This window comes from Salvelinus fontinalis, chromosome 35 (assembly GCF_029448725.1).
Source record: "Salvelinus fontinalis isolate EN_2023a chromosome 35, ASM2944872v1, whole genome shotgun sequence".
NCBI classification, from domain to species: domain Eukaryota; kingdom Metazoa; phylum Chordata; class Actinopteri; order Salmoniformes; family Salmonidae; genus Salvelinus; species Salvelinus fontinalis.
Window position 1 is genome coordinate 31,373,044 of NC_074699.1, and position 16,210 is coordinate 31,389,253.

Below are 16,210 nucleotides of genomic sequence, written 5' to 3' on the forward strand. Positions count from 1 at the left end.
CTCCTACCTGTCTGCAGCTCACCCATGGTTTAGTAGTCGGAGGAGGATTAGGCAAGTATGTGGTGTGTGTGTGTGTGTGTTTGTGTCTGTGAGGGGGTTGTTAAAGGGTGAGACAAAGTGATTTATGTATGATCACTGATGGCAAAGACAGTACATCAGAGCTAATAAATGTAACACGCACACACACACACTCATAAATCCATCATGGCCGCTTTGGCCTATTCTGCCTGCTGCTCCATAGCTGCCGTGTTGCTAGGATACACACACTCAGCTCAGGGAGAAGGATGTGTTGGCCCCTAGTCACACACACAGTCACATACACACACACGCAAACACACACACACACCCTGTTTGCGCCCAGACGCGCTAGGGGGGACAGCTGCCGAGGTGCAGCTAAACACACACAAACACACACACACACTGTCAAACAAAACAAACACATATACACACACACAACACACACACCTAGGCACAAACACACAACGTATAGACGCACATATACAAACACTGCTCAGACAGACTACAGAATCTACGCAACACACACACATACAGTACACACACACACACACACAGTTCCTCACCTTGAGGGCATCAGAGCCCATCTGGTTTCCGTGGAAATGAGTGGAGGGGGTTCGGGGTGGACTGAGTGAAGTGGGCTGTGTTTTAAAGGACAGCCAGAGTGCAACAAGAACTCATCCTTAACTAAACTGAAGAACACTAGTTTGACTACTTAGTGTCTACCAATTAGAACTGAAGAACACTAGTTTGACTACTTAGTGTCTACCAATTAGAACTGAAACACACTAGTTTGACTACTTAGTGTCTACCAATTAGAACTGAAACACACTAGTTTGACTACTTAGTGTCTACCAATTAGAACTGAAACACACTAGTTTGACTACTTAGTGTCTACCAATTAGAACTGAAACACACTAGTTTGACTACTTAGTGTCTACCAATTAGAACTGAAACACACTAGTTTGACTACTTAGTGTCTACCAATTAGAACTGAAACACACTAGTTTGACTACTTAGTGTCTACCAATTAGAACTGAAGAACACTAGTTTGACTACTTAGTGTCTACCAATTAGAACTGAAGAACACTAGTTTGACTACTTAGTGTCTACCAATTAGAACTGAAACACACTAGTTTGACTACTTAGTGTCTACCAATTAGAACTGAAACACACTAGTTTGACTACTTAGTGTGTACTAATTAGAACTGAAACACACTAGTTTGACTACTTAGTGTCTACCAATTAGAACTGAAACACACTAGTTTGACTACTTAGTGTCTACCAATTAGAACTGAAACACACTAGTTTGACTACCTAGTGTCTACCAATTAGAACTGAAGAAAACTAGTTTGACTACTTAGTGTCTACCAATTAGAACTGAAGAACACTAGTTTGACTACTTAGTGTCTACCAATTAGAACTGAAACACACTAGTTTGACTACTTAGTGTCTACCAATTATAACTGAAGAACACTAGTTTGACTACTTAGTGTCTACCAATTAGAACTGAAGAACACTAGTTTGACTACTTAGTGTCTACCAATTAGAACTGAAACACACTAGTTTGACTACTTAGTGTCTACCAATTAGAACTGAAGAACACTAGTTTGACTACTTAGTGTCTACCAATTAGAACTGAAACACACTAGTTTGACTACTTAGTGTCTACCAATTAGAACTGAAACACACTAGTTTGACTACTTAGTGTCTACCAATTAGAACTGAAACACACTAGTTTGACTACTTAGTGTCTACTAATTAGAACTGAAACACACTAGTTTGACTACTTAGTGTCTACTAATTAGAACTGAAACACACTAGTTTGACTGCTTAGTGTCTACCAATTAGAACTGAAGAACACTAGTTTGACTACTTAGTGTCTACCAATTAGAACTGAAGAACACTAGTTTGACTACTTAGTGTCTACCAATTAGAACTGAAGAACACTAGTTTGACTACTTAGTGTCTACCAATTAGAACTGAAACACACTAGTTTGACTACTTAGTGTCTACCAATTAGAACTGAAACACACTAGTTTGACTGCTTAGTGTCTACCAATTAGAACTGAAACACACTAGTTTGACTGCTTAGTGTCTACCAATTAGAACTGAAACACACTAGTTTGACTACTTAGTGTCTACCAATTAGAACTGAAACACACTAGTTTGACTACTTAGTGTCTACCAATTAGAACTGAAGAACACTAGTTTGACTACTTAGTGTGTACCAATTAGAACTGAAACACACTAGTTTGACTACTTAGTGTCTACCAATTAGAACTGAAACACACTAGTTTGACTACTTAGTGTCTACCAATTAGAACTGAAACACACTAGTTTGACTGCTTAGTGTCTACTAATTAGAACTGAAACACACTAGTTTGACTACTTAGTGTCTACCAATTAGAACTGAAACACACTAGTTTGACTACTTAGTGTCTACCAATTAGAACTGAAACACACTAGTTTGACTACTTAGTGTCTACCAATTAGAACTGAAACACACTAGTTTGACTACTTAGTGTCTACCAATTAGAACTGAAACACACTAGTTTGACTGCTTAGTGTCTACTAATTAGAACTGAAACACACTAGTTTGACTGCTTAGTGTCTACCAATTAGAACTGAAACACACTAGTTTGACTGCTTAGTGTCTACCAATTAGAACTGAAACACACTAGTTTGACTGCTTAGTGTCTACCAATTAGAACTGAAACACACTAGTTTGACTGCTTAGTGTCTACCAATTAGAACTGAAACACACTAGTTTGACTACTTAGTGTGTACCAATTAGAACTGAAACACACTAGTTTGACTACTTAGTGTCTACCAATTAGAACTGAAGAACACTAGTTTGACTGCTTAGTGTCTACCAATTAGAACTGAAACACACTAGTTTGACTGCTTAGTGTCTACCAATTAGAACTGAAACACACTAGTTTGACTACTTAGTGTCTACCAATTAGAACTGAAGAACACTAGTTTGACTACTTAGTGTCTACCAATTAGAACTGAAGAACACTAGTTTGACTACTTAGTGTCTACCAATTAGAACTGAAGAACACTAGTTTGACTACTTAGTGTCTACCAATTAGAACTGAAACACACTAGTTTGACTGCTTAGTGTCTACTAATTAGAACTGAAACACACTAGTTTGACTGCTTAGTGTCTACCAATTAGAACTGAAACACACTAGTTTGACTGCTTAGTGTCTACCAATTAGAACTGAAACACACTAGTTTGACTGCTTAGTGTCTACCAATTAGAACTGAAACACACTAGTTTGACTGCTTAGTGTCTACCAATTAGAACTGAAACACACTAGTTTGACTACTTAGTGTGTACCAATTAGAACTGAAACACACTAGTTTGACTACTTAGTGTCTACCAATTAGAACTGAAGAACACTAGTTTGACTGCTTAGTGTCTACCAATTAGAACTGAAACACACTAGTTTGACTGCTTAGTGTCTACCAATTAGAACTGAAACACACTAGTTTGACTACTTAGTGTCTACCAATTAGAACTGAAGAACACTAGTTTGACTACTTAGTGTCTACCAATTAGAACTGAAGAACACTAGTTTGACTACTTAGTGTCTACCAATTAGAACTGAAGAACACTAGTTTGACTACTTAGTGTCTACCAATTAGAACTGAAGAACACTAGTTTGACTACTTAGTGTCTACCAATTAGAACTGAAACACACTAGTTTGACTGCTTAGTGTCTACCAATTAGAACTGAAACACACTAGTTTGACTGCTTAGTGTCTACCAATTAGAACTGAAACACACTAGTTTGACTGCTTAGTGTCTACCAATTAGAACTGAAACACACTAGTTTGACTACTTAGTGTCTACCAATTAGAACTGAAACACACTAGTTTGACTGCTTAGTGTCTACCAATTAGAACTGAAACACACTAGTTTGACTGCTTAGTGTCTACCAATTAGAACTGAAACACACTAGTTTGACTACTTAGTGTGTACTAATTAGAACTGAAGAACACTAGTTTGACTACTTAGTGTCTACTAATTAGAACTGAAACACACTAGTTTGACTACTTAGTGTCTACCAATTAGAACTGAAACACACTAGTTTGACTACTTAGTGTCTACTAATTAGAACTGAAACACACTATTTTGACTGCTTAGTGTCTACTAATTAGAACTGAAACACACTAGTTTGACTACTTAGTGTCTACCAATTAGAACTGAAACACACTAGTTTGACTGCTTAGTGTCTACTAATTAGAACTGAAACACACTAGTTTGACTACTTAGTGTCTACCAATTAGAACTGAAACACACTAGTTTGACTACTTAGTGTCTACCAATTAGAACTGAAACACACTAGTTTGACTACTTAGTGTCTACCAATTAGAACTGAAGAACACTAGTTTGACTACTTAGTGTCTACCAATTAGAACTGAAACACACTAGTTTGACTACTTAGTGTGTACCAATTAGAACTGAAGAACACTAGTTTGACTACTTAGTGTCTACCAATTAGAACTGAAACACACTAGTTTGACTACTTAGTGTCTACCAATTAGAACTGAAACACACTAGTTTGACTACTTAGTGTGTACCAATTAGAACTGAAACACACTAGTTTGACTACTTAGTGTCTACCAATTAGAACTGAAGAACACTAGTTTGACTACTTAGTGTCTACCAATTAGAACTGAAGAACACTAGTTTGACTACTTAGTGTCTACCAATTAGAACTGAAGAACACTAGTTTGACTACTTAGTGTCTACCAATTAGAACTGAAGAACACTAGTTTGACTACTTAGTGTCTACCAATTAGAACTGAAGAACACTAGTTTGACTACTTAGTGTCTACCAATTAGAACTGAAGAACACTAGTTTGACTACTTAGTGTCTACCAATTAGAACTGAAGAACACTAGTTTGACTACTTAGTGTCTACCAATTAGAACTGAAGAACACTAGTTTGACTACTTAGTGTCTACCAATTAGAACTGAAACACACTAGTTTGACTACTTAGTGTCTACCAATTAGAACTGAAACACACTAGTTTGACTACTTAGTGTCTACTAATTAGAACTGAAACACACTAGTTTGACTGCTTAGTGTCTACCAATTAGAACTGAAACACACTAGTTTGACTGCTTAGTGTCTACTAATTAGAACTGAAACACACTAGTTTGACTACTTAGTGTGTACTAATTAGAACTGAAGAACACTAGTTTGACTACTTAGTGTCTACTAATTAGAACTGAAACACACTAGTTTGACTACTTAGTGTCTACCAATTAGAACTGAAACACACTAGTTTGACTACTTAGTGTCTACTAATTAGAACTGAAACACACTAGTTTGACTGCTTAGTGTCTACTAATTAGAACTGAAACACACTAGTTTGACTACTTAGTGTCTACCAATTAGAACTGAAACACACTAGTTTGACTGCTTAGTGTCTACTAATTAGAACTGAAACACACTAGTTTGACTACTTAGTGTCTACCAATTAGAACTGAAACACACTAGTTTGACTACTTAGTGTCTACCAATTAGAACTGAAACACACTAGTTTGACTACTTAGTGTCTACCAATTAGAACTGAAGAACACTAGTTTGACTACTTAGTGTCTACCAATTAGAACTGAAACACACTAGTTTGACTACTTAGTGTGTACCAATTAGAACTGAAGAACACTAGTTTGACTACTTAGTGTCTACCAATTAGAACTGAAACACACTAGTTTGACTACTTAGTGTCTACCAATTAGAACTGAAGAAAACTAGTTTGACTACCTAGTGTCTACCAATTAGAACTGAAACACACTAGTTTGACTACTTAGTGTCTACCAATTAGAACTGAAACACACTAGTTTGACTACTTAGTGTCTACCAATTAGAACTGAAGAACACTAGTTTGACTACTTAGTGTCTACCAATTAGAACTGAAGAACACTAGTTTGACTACTTAGTGTCTACCAATTAGAACTGAAGAACACTAGTTTGACTACTTAGTGTCTACCAATTAGAACTGAAGAACACTAGTTTGACTACTTAGTGTCTACCAATTAGAACTGAAGAACACTAGTTTGACTACTTAGTGTCTACCAATTAGAACTGAAGAACACTAGTTTGACTACTTAGTGTCTACCAATTAGAACTGAAGAACACTAGTTTGACTACTTAGTGTCTACCAATTAGAACTGAAGAACACTAGTTTGACTACTTAGTGTGTACCAATTAGAACTGAAGAACACTAGTTTGACTACTTAGTGTCTACCAATTAGAACTGAAACACACTAGTTTGACTACTTAGTGTCTACCAATTAGAACTGAAACACACTAGTTTGACTACTTAGTGTCTACCAATTAGAACTGAAGAACACTAGTTTGACTACTTAGTGTCTACCAATTAGAACTGAAACACACTAGTTTGATTACTTAGTGTCTACCAATTAGAACTGAAGAACACTAGTTTGACTACTTAGTGTCTACCAATTAGAACTGAAACCCACTAGTTTGACTACTTAGTGTCTACCAATTAGAACTGAAGAACACTAGTTTGATTACTTAGTGTGTACCAATTAGAACTGAAACACACTAGTTTGACTACTTAGTGTGTGCCAATTAGAACTGAAGAACACTAGTTTGATTACTTAGTGCCTACCAATTAGAACTGAAACACACTAGTTTGACTACTTAGTGTCTACCAATTAGAACTGAAGAACACTAGTTTGATTACTTAGTGTCTACCAATTAGAACTGAAACACACTAGTTTGACTACTTAGTGTCTACCAATTAGAACTGAAGAACACTAGTTTGACTACTTAGTGTCTACCAATTAGAACTGAAACACATTAGTTTGACTACTTAGTGTCTACCAATTAGAACTGAAACACACTCGTTTGACTACTTAGTGTGTACCAATTAGAACTGAAGAACACTAGTTTGACTACTTAGTGTCTACCAATTAGAACTGAAACACATTCGTTTGACTACTTAGTGTCTACCAATTAGAACTGAAACACAATAGTTTGACTACTTAGTGTCTACCAATTAGAACTGAAACACACTAGTTTGACTACTTAGTGTCTACTAATTAGAACTGAAACACACTAGTTTGACTACTTAGTGTCTACCAATTAGAACTGAAGAACACTAGTTTGACTACTTAGTGTCTACCAATTATAACTGAAGAACACTAGTTTGACTACTTAGTGTCTACCAATTAGAACTGAAACACACTAGTTTGATTACTTAGTGTCTACCAATTAGAACTGAAGAACACTAGTTTGACTACTTAGTGTCTACCAATTAGAACTGAAGAACACTAGTTTGACTACTTAGTGTGTACCAATTAGAACTGAAGAACACTAGTTTGACTACTTAGTGTCTACCAATTAGAACTGAAACACACTAGTTTGACTACTTAGTGTCTACCAATTAGAACTGAAGAACACTAGTTTGACTACTTAGTGTGTACCAATTAGAACTGAAACACACTAGTTTGACTACTTAGTGTGTACCAATTAGAACTGAAACACACTAGTTTGACTACTTAGTGTCTACCAATTAGAACTGAAACACACTAGTTTGACTACTTAGTGTCTACTAATTAGAACTGAAACACACTAGTTTGACTACTTAGTGTCTACCAATTAGAACTGAAGAACACGAGTTTGACTACTTAGTGTCTACCAATTATAACTGAAGAACACTAGTTTGACTACTTAGTGTCTACCAATTAGAACTGAAACACACTAGTTTGATTACTTAGTGTCTACCAATTAGAACTGAAGAACACTAGTTTGACTACTTAGTGTGTACCAATTAGAACTGAAGAACACTAGTTTGACTACTTAGTGTCTACCAATTAGAACTGAAACACATTAGTTTGACTACTTAGTGTCTACCAATTAGAACTGAAGAACACTAGTTTGACTACTTAGTGTGTACCAATTATAACTGAAGAACACTAGTTTGATTACTTAGTGTCTACCAATTAGAACTGAAACACACTAGTTTGACTACTTAGTTTCTACCAATTAGAACTGAAGAACACTAGTTTGACTACTTAGTGTCTACCAATTAGAACTGAAACACATTAGTTTGACTACTTAGTGTCTACCAATTAGAACTGAAACACACTCGTTTGACTACTTAGTGTCTACTAATTAGAACTGAAGAACACTAGTTTGACTACTTAGTGTCTACCAATTAGAACTGAAGAACACTAGTTTGATTACTTAGTGTCTACCAATTAGAACTGAAACACACTAGTTTGACTACTTAGTGTCTACCAATTAGAACTGAAACACACTAGTTTGACTACTTAGTGTCTACCAATTAGAACTGAAACACACTAGTTTGACTACTTAGTGTCTACCAATTAGAACTGAAGAACACTAGTTTGACTACTTAGTGTCTACCAATTAGAACTGAAACACACTAGTTTGACTACTTAGTGTCTACTAATTAGAACTGAAACACACTAGTTTGACTACTTAGTGTCTACCAATTAGAACTGAAGCACACTAGTTTGACTACTTAGTGTCTACCAATTAGAACTGAAACACACTAGTTTGACTACTTAGTGTCTACCAATTAGAACTGAAACACACTAGTTTGACTACTTAGTGTCTACCAATTAGAACTGAAACACACTAGTTTGACTACTTAGTGTCTACCAATTAGAACTGAAACACACCTGTTTGACTACTTAGTGTCTACCAATTAGAACTGAAACACACCTGTTTGACTACTTAGTGTCTACCAATTAGAACTGAAACACACTAGTTTGACTACTTAGTGTCTACCAATTAGAACTGAAACACACTAGTTTGACTACTTAGTGTCTACCAATTAGAACTGAAACACACTAGTTTGACTACTTAGTGTCTACCAATTAGAACTGAAACACACTAGTTTGACTACTTAGTGTCTACCAATTAGAACTGAAACACACTAGTTTGACTACTTAGTGTCTACCAATTAGAACTGAAACACACTAGTTTGACTACTTAGTGTCTACCAATTAGAACTGAAACACACTAGTTTGACTACTTAGTGTCTACCAATTAGAACTGAAACACACTAGTTTGACTACTTAGTGTCTACCAATTAGAACTGAAACACACTATTTTGACTACTTAGTGTCTACCAATTAGAACTGAAACACACTAGTTTGACTACTTAGTGTCTACCAATTAGAACTGAAACACACTAGTTTGACTACTTAGTGTCTACCAATTAGAACTGAAACACACTAGTTTGACTACTTAGTGTCTACCAATTAGAACTGAAACACACTAGTTTGACTGCTTAGTGTCTACTAATTAGAACTGAAACACACTAGTTTGACTACTTAGTGTCTACCAATTAGAACTGAAACACACTAGTTTGACTACTTAGTGTCTACCAATTAGAACTGAAACACACTAGTTTGACTACTTAGTGTCTACCAATTAGAACTGAAACACACTAGTTTGACTACTTAGTGTCTACCAATTAGAACTGAAACACACTAGTTTGACTGCTTAGTGTCTACTAATTAGAACTGAAACACACTAGTTTGACTGCTTAGTGTCTACCAATTAGAACTGAAACACACTAGTTTGACTGCTTAGTGTCTACCAATTAGAACTGAAACACACTAGTTTGACTGCTTAGTGTCTACCAATTAGAACTGAAACACACTAGTTTGACTGCTTAGTGTCTACCAATTAGAACTGAAACACACTAGTTTGACTACTTAGTGTGTACCAATTAGAACTGAAACACACTAGTTTGACTACTTAGTGTCTACCAATTAGAACTGAAGAACACTAGTTTGACTGCTTAGTGTCTACCAATTAGAACTGAAACACACTAGTTTGACTGCTTAGTGTCTACCAATTAGAACTGAAACACACTAGTTTGACTACTTAGTGTCTACCAATTAGAACTGAAGAACACTAGTTTGACTACTTAGTGTCTACCAATTAGAACTGAAGAACACTAGTTTGACTACTTAGTGTCTACCAATTAGAACTGAAGAACACTAGTTTGACTACTTAGTGTCTACCAATTAGAACTGAAACACACTAGTTTGACTGCTTAGTGTCTACTAATTAGAACTGAAACACACTAGTTTGACTGCTTAGTGTCTACCAATTAGAACTGAAACACACTAGTTTGACTGCTTAGTGTCTACCAATTAGAACTGAAACACACTAGTTTGACTGCTTAGTGTCTACCAATTAGAACTGAAACACACTAGTTTGACTGCTTAGTGTCTACCAATTAGAACTGAAACACACTAGTTTGACTACTTAGTGTGTACCAATTAGAACTGAAACACACTAGTTTGACTACTTAGTGTCTACCAATTAGAACTGAAGAACACTAGTTTGACTGCTTAGTGTCTACCAATTAGAACTGAAACACACTAGTTTGACTGCTTAGTGTCTACCAATTAGAACTGAAACACACTAGTTTGACTACTTAGTGTCTACCAATTAGAACTGAAGAACACTAGTTTGACTACTTAGTGTCTACCAATTAGAACTGAAGAACACTAGTTTGACTACTTAGTGTCTACCAATTAGAACTGAAGAACACTAGTTTGACTACTTAGTGTCTACCAATTAGAACTGAAGAACACTAGTTTGACTACTTAGTGTCTACCAATTAGAACTGAAACACACTAGTTTGACTGCTTAGTGTCTACCAATTAGAACTGAAACACACTAGTTTGACTGCTTAGTGTCTACCAATTAGAACTGAAACACACTAGTTTGACTGCTTAGTGTCTACCAATTAGAACTGAAACACACTAGTTTGACTACTTAGTGTCTACCAATTAGAACTGAAACACACTAGTTTGACTGCTTAGTGTCTACCAATTAGAACTGAAACACACTAGTTTGACTGCTTAGTGTCTACCAATTAGAACTGAAACACACTAGTTTGACTACTTAGTGTGTACTAATTAGAACTGAAGAACACTAGTTTGACTACTTAGTGTCTACTAATTAGAACTGAAACACACTAGTTTGACTACTTAGTGTCTACCAATTAGAACTGAAACACACTAGTTTGACTACTTAGTGTCTACTAATTAGAACTGAAACACACTATTTTGACTGCTTAGTGTCTACTAATTAGAACTGAAACACACTAGTTTGACTACTTAGTGTCTACCAATTAGAACTGAAACACACTAGTTTGACTGCTTAGTGTCTACTAATTAGAACTGAAACACACTAGTTTGACTACTTAGTGTCTACCAATTAGAACTGAAACACACTAGTTTGACTACTTAGTGTCTACCAATTAGAACTGAAACACACTAGTTTGACTACTTAGTGTCTACCAATTAGAACTGAAGAACACTAGTTTGACTACTTAGTGTCTACCAATTAGAACTGAAACACACTAGTTTGACTACTTAGTGTGTACCAATTAGAACTGAAGAACACTAGTTTGACTACTTAGTGTCTACCAATTAGAACTGAAACACACTAGTTTGACTACTTAGTGTCTACCAATTAGAACTGAAACACACTAGTTTGACTACTTAGTGTGTACCAATTAGAACTGAAACACACTAGTTTGACTACTTAGTGTCTACCAATTAGAACTGAAGAACACTAGTTTGACTACTTAGTGTCTACCAATTAGAACTGAAGAACACTAGTTTGACTACTTAGTGTCTACCAATTAGAACTGAAGAACACTAGTTTGACTACTTAGTGTCTACCAATTAGAACTGAAGAACACTAGTTTGACTACTTAGTGTCTACCAATTAGAACTGAAGAACACTAGTTTGACTACTTAGTGTCTACCAATTAGAACTGAAGAACACTAGTTTGACTACTTAGTGTCTACCAATTAGAACTGAAGAACACTAGTTTGACTACTTAGTGTCTACCAATTAGAACTGAAGAACACTAGTTTGACTACTTAGTGTCTACCAATTAGAACTGAAACACACTAGTTTGACTACTTAGTGTCTACCAATTAGAACTGAAACACACTAGTTTGACTACTTAGTGTCTACTAATTAGAACTGAAACACACTAGTTTGACTGCTTAGTGTCTACCAATTAGAACTGAAACACACTAGTTTGACTGCTTAGTGTCTACTAATTAGAACTGAAACACACTAGTTTGACTACTTAGTGTGTACTAATTAGAACTGAAGAACACTAGTTTGACTACTTAGTGTCTACTAATTAGAACTGAAACACACTAGTTTGACTACTTAGTGTCTACCAATTAGAACTGAAACACACTAGTTTGACTACTTAGTGTCTACTAATTAGAACTGAAACACACTAGTTTGACTGCTTAGTGTCTACTAATTAGAACTGAAACACACTAGTTTGACTACTTAGTGTCTACCAATTAGAACTGAAACACACTAGTTTGACTGCTTAGTGTCTACTAATTAGAACTGAAACACACTAGTTTGACTACTTAGTGTCTACCAATTAGAACTGAAACACACTAGTTTGACTACTTAGTGTCTACCAATTAGAACTGAAACACACTAGTTTGACTACTTAGTGTCTACCAATTAGAACTGAAGAACACTAGTTTGACTACTTAGTGTCTACCAATTAGAACTGAAACACACTAGTTTGACTACTTAGTGTGTACCAATTAGAACTGAAGAACACTAGTTTGACTACTTAGTGTCTACCAATTAGAACTGAAACACACTAGTTTGACTACTTAGTGTCTACCAATTAGAACTGAAGAAAACTAGTTTGACTACCTAGTGTCTACCAATTAGAACTGAAACACACTAGTTTGACTACTTAGTGTCTACCAATTAGAACTGAAACACACTAGTTTGACTACTTAGTGTCTACCAATTAGAACTGAAGAACACTAGTTTGACTACTTAGTGTCTACCAATTAGAACTGAAGAACACTAGTTTGACTACTTAGTGTCTACCAATTAGAACTGAAGAACACTAGTTTGACTACTTAGTGTCTACCAATTAGAACTGAAGAACACTAGTTTGACTACTTAGTGTCTACCAATTAGAACTGAAGAACACTAGTTTGACTACTTAGTGTCTACCAATTAGAACTGAAGAACACTAGTTTGACTACTTAGTGTCTACCAATTAGAACTGAAGAACACTAGTTTGACTACTTAGTGTCTACCAATTAGAACTGAAGAACACTAGTTTGACTACTTAGTGTGTACCAATTAGAACTGAAGAACACTAGTTTGACTACTTAGTGTCTACCAATTAGAACTGAAACACACTAGTTTGACTACTTAGTGTCTACCAATTAGAACTGAAACACACTAGTTTGACTACTTAGTGTCTACCAATTAGAACTGAAGAACACTAGTTTGACTACTTAGTGTCTACCAATTAGAACTGAAACACACTAGTTTGATTACTTAGTGTCTACCAATTAGAACTGAAGAACACTAGTTTGACTACTTAGTGTCTACCAATTAGAACTGAAACCCACTAGTTTGACTACTTAGTGTCTACCAATTAGAACTGAAGAACACTAGTTTGATTACTTAGTGTGTACCAATTAGAACTGAAACACACTAGTTTGACTACTTAGTGTGTGCCAATTAGAACTGAAGAACACTAGTTTGATTACTTAGTGCCTACCAATTAGAACTGAAACACACTAGTTTGACTACTTAGTGTCTACCAATTAGAACTGAAGAACACTAGTTTGATTACTTAGTGTCTACCAATTAGAACTGAAACACACTAGTTTGACTACTTAGTGTCTACCAATTAGAACTGAAGAACACTAGTTTGACTACTTAGTGTCTACCAATTAGAACTGAAACACATTAGTTTGACTACTTAGTGTCTACCAATTAGAACTGAAACACACTCGTTTGACTACTTAGTGTGTACCAATTAGAACTGAAGAACACTAGTTTGACTACTTAGTGTCTACCAATTAGAACTGAAACACATTCGTTTGACTACTTAGTGTCTACCAATTAGAACTGAAACACAATAGTTTGACTACTTAGTGTCTACCAATTAGAACTGAAACACACTAGTTTGACTACTTAGTGTCTACTAATTAGAACTGAAACACACTAGTTTGACTACTTAGTGTCTACCAATTAGAACTGAAGAACACTAGTTTGACTACTTAGTGTCTACCAATTATAACTGAAGAACACTAGTTTGACTACTTAGTGTCTACCAATTAGAACTGAAACACACTAGTTTGATTACTTAGTGTCTACCAATTAGAACTGAAGAACACTAGTTTGACTACTTAGTGTCTACCAATTAGAACTGAAGAACACTAGTTTGACTACTTAGTGTGTACCAATTAGAACTGAAGAACACTAGTTTGACTACTTAGTGTCTACCAATTAGAACTGAAACACACTAGTTTGACTACTTAGTGTCTACCAATTAGAACTGAAGAACACTAGTTTGACTACTTAGTGTGTACCAATTAGAACTGAAACACACTAGTTTGACTACTTAGTGTGTACCAATTAGAACTGAAACACACTAGTTTGACTACTTAGTGTCTACCAATTAGAACTGAAACACACTAGTTTGACTACTTAGTGTCTACTAATTAGAACTGAAACACACTAGTTTGACTACTTAGTGTCTACCAATTAGAACTGAAGAACACGAGTTTGACTACTTAGTGTCTACCAATTATAACTGAAGAACACTAGTTTGACTACTTAGTGTCTACCAATTAGAACTGAAACACACTAGTTTGATTACTTAGTGTCTACCAATTAGAACTGAAGAACACTAGTTTGACTACTTAGTGTGTACCAATTAGAACTGAAGAACACTAGTTTGACTACTTAGTGTCTACCAATTAGAACTGAAACACATTAGTTTGACTACTTAGTGTCTACCAATTAGAACTGAAGAACACTAGTTTGACTACTTAGTGTGTACCAATTATAACTGAAGAACACTAGTTTGATTACTTAGTGTCTACCAATTAGAACTGAAACACACTAGTTTGACTACTTAGTTTCTACCAATTAGAACTGAAGAACACTAGTTTGACTACTTAGTGTCTACCAATTAGAACTGAAACACATTAGTTTGACTACTTAGTGTCTACCAATTAGAACTGAAACACACTCGTTTGACTACTTAGTGTCTACTAATTAGAACTGAAGAACACTAGTTTGACTACTTAGTGTCTACCAATTAGAACTGAAGAACACTAGTTTGATTACTTAGTGTCTACCAATTAGAACTGAAACACACTAGTTTGACTACTTAGTGTCTACCAATTAGAACTGAAACACACTAGTTTGACTACTTAGTGTCTACCAATTAGAACTGAAACACACTAGTTTGACTACTTAGTGTCTACCAATTAGAACTGAAGAACACTAGTTTGACTACTTAGTGTCTACCAATTAGAACTGAAACACACTAGTTTGACTACTTAGTGTCTACTAATTAGAACTGAAACACACTAGTTTGACTACTTAGTGTCTACCAATTAGAACTGAAGCACACTAGTTTGACTACTTAGTGTCTACCAATTAGAACTGAAACACACTAGTTTGACTACTTAGTGTCTACCAATTAGAACTGAAACACACTAGTTTGACTACCTAGTGTCTACCAATTAGAACTGAAACACACTAGTTTGACTACTTAGTGTCTACCAATTAGAACTGAAACACACCTGTTTGACTACTTAGTGTCTACCAATTAGATCTGAAACACACCTGTTTGACTACTTAGTGTCTACCAATTAGAACTGAAACACACTAGTTTGACTACTTAGTGTCTACCAATTAGAACTGAAACACACTAGTTTGACTACTTAGTGTCTACCAATTAGAACTGAAACACACTAGTTTGACTACTTAGTGTCTACCAATTAGAACTGAAACACACTAGTTTGACTACTTAGTGTCTACCAATTAGAACTGAAACACACTAGTTTGACTACTTAGTGTCTACCAATTAGAACTGAAACACACTAGTTTGACTACTTAGTGTCTACCAATTAGAACTGAAACACACTAGTTTGACTACTTAGTGTCTACCAATTAGAACTGAAACACACTAGTTTGACTACTTAGTGTCTACCAATTAGAACTGAAACACACTATTTTGACTACTTAGTGTCTACCAATTAGAACTGAAACACACTAGTTTGACTACTTAGTGTCTACCAATTAGAACTGAAACACACTAGTTTGACTAC

The 16,210-nt window shown here is 35.5% G+C and overlaps 1 protein-coding gene across 1 annotated transcript in view; it reads left to right on the forward strand.

Annotated features, from left to right (window-relative positions):
* LOC129834726 (genetic suppressor element 1-like) overlaps positions 1 to 16,210 on the forward strand; it is a 569,678-nt gene that overhangs the window by 131,212 nt on the left and 422,256 nt on the right. The gene's annotated exons all lie outside the window — the stretch shown is intronic.